At 43.9% G+C, this 2032-nt stretch overlaps 1 non-coding gene across 1 annotated transcript; it reads right to left on the minus strand.

Moving 5' to 3' along the window:
• Positions 1–624: 624 nt before the first annotated feature.
• Positions 625–696, minus strand: TRNAF-AAA (transfer RNA phenylalanine (anticodon AAA)). The gene has a single exon. It is a non-coding gene; the product is annotated as a tRNA-Phe (tRNA).
• Between the last annotated feature and the right edge of the window lie 1336 nt (positions 697–2032).

Consider the following 2032-nt stretch of genomic DNA (forward strand, 5'->3'; position numbering starts at 1 on the left):
TATATTTTAATATCAAAGTAATGCATGTTCATGGTAAAAGCAAGAAAAATATTAAAATAACAGAGCAGACTCTGATTTCAAATTACAGTCCCCTATCCTGCCACTCGCCACTCCCCACTTCAGCCTCACTACCAGAGATATCCTTCTTTTAACTGCTTCAGTTTTTAGGTCTTCTGGTAGTTAGGATCACAGCACTAAAACCCATATATAAGCTATTGACAAACATCCTATATTATCTATTCCTCCCCATGGCAATAGGATTTAGCATACCTCCTCCCTTTCTCTTTTCCTAATTCATATTTGTATTACTGTATTTATATTTTATACAGATTATTTTTATAACTAATTCAGCTCTTATTTTTCTATTCCATCATTTTTTGATGGAATCATCTTTTTTTTCATTCTTTCAAGCCTCCTTTGTCTGTTGCCTAACTCCTGAACTTTTATAGTGTAAAGGTTCAGGAACTTGTCAGAGCCTGAACTTTTAAAGTGTGAAAGTGAAATCGCTCAGTGGTGTCTGACTCTTTGTGACCCCATGGACTGTAGCCTACAATGCTCCTCTGTCCATGGGATTTTCCAGGCAAGAGTACTGGAGTGGGTTGCCATTTCCTTCTCCAGAGGATCTTCCCAACCCAGGGATCGAACCTGGGTCTCCTGCATTTTAGGCAGATGCTTTACCATCTGAGCCGCCAGGGAGCTGATAAATTTTACTTTGTGTTTGTGAGGCTGTCATGGCTAACGCCATGGCAGGCAGCCTAGATTAGGAGTAGGCCTGGTTTCCTGGGGTAACATAATAATCAGGCCTCCTGGAGCCAGCCAATCAACATGTGCCTAGCCAGAAGAAAGGGAACCTATCAGGGGAAAGCTGAAAGCCCCACATAGGGCCAACAAAAATTACCTTGCAACTGTGTAATCAATCAGCTTGCGCCAACTACACACTGTGTAACCAATCCGACTGTGCCAACTACCTGCTGCTTGTTTTGACCTAATAAATACCCGAGAGAACTGGGCCTTGGGGCCTTTCGTCCTCACACACCTGGTGTGAGGCCCTGGCTCGAGTCAGTAATAAATTCCCCTATTGTGAGTTGCATTGTTTTGAGGAGTCTTCTTTCCCGACCGGGGACTCGGACTACGGGCGGAACAGTGTTCCGTCAGGAGACTTGAGTCCCGGAGCTTTGTATGTAAATAACAAGGTAAAATTAAATAACAAGGTAAAATTAAATAACAAGGTAAAATTCTTCATAGTGAAGTGCAATTGCGTAGTCTCTTGTTATTCTAGTTACTTGACCAGATCTGAGACATGAGAAATCAGTCAAGGTAAAATAGTGGAGACCGGTTCGTGGAGGCATTCGGACATATTCTGCATCTTGAAAAATGTGGAAGATAGGCAGAGAGAGGTGGCAGGTGCAGAGAGGAAAGAGAACAGGACCTGCATGATGAGTCAGTATACTCAGGTGATAGGCAAGTGACAGGGCTATATGGAGAAGATGGTTCCTTTCGGTGGATAAAGCTGGAAAGGTAATTTAGAACCAGATGGTTGGCGATGAGCCTCAGGCTGTCTGCTTCCCCAAAGTTGTAGCCTACACTTTCCCTGCCTCCACTTCCTGCTTTCTCTCTCTCTGCAACCTCTTTCAATCTGGTGCAAGCCCACACAGCTCTGTTAAAATTGCTCTCAAAGACCACCAGAAACTGATCTAATAGTTCCGTCTTAACCCACATCCTCCTTTATGTCTTTGTGGGATTTGATGTAGTTGGCTGGTCCTTCTCGGCCCCTTTGCCCTGTGATGTCGCATTCTTCGTGTTTTTCTCCTGCCCCTCTTCCTGTTTGGTGGTCTCTTTCAGTGTGTTTTCTTTGAGGGTCTGTTGGGTTTCTGCACTTGACCCTGTGTCTCTCCATCAGTTTTCTGTTCACTTTTATCTCCCATGTGCGTTGATTCCCTGGTCTAGAGCTTTGATTTGCTTCCCATGTCCCAGATTACTTCAGGTCACTACAAGTCTACTGAGCTGCTCAAACTGAATGATCATTCAGAAC

Source organism: Dama dama, chromosome 29 (genome assembly GCF_033118175.1).
Source record: "Dama dama isolate Ldn47 chromosome 29, ASM3311817v1, whole genome shotgun sequence".
Taxonomy (NCBI): Eukaryota; Metazoa; Chordata; class Mammalia; order Artiodactyla; family Cervidae; genus Dama; species Dama dama.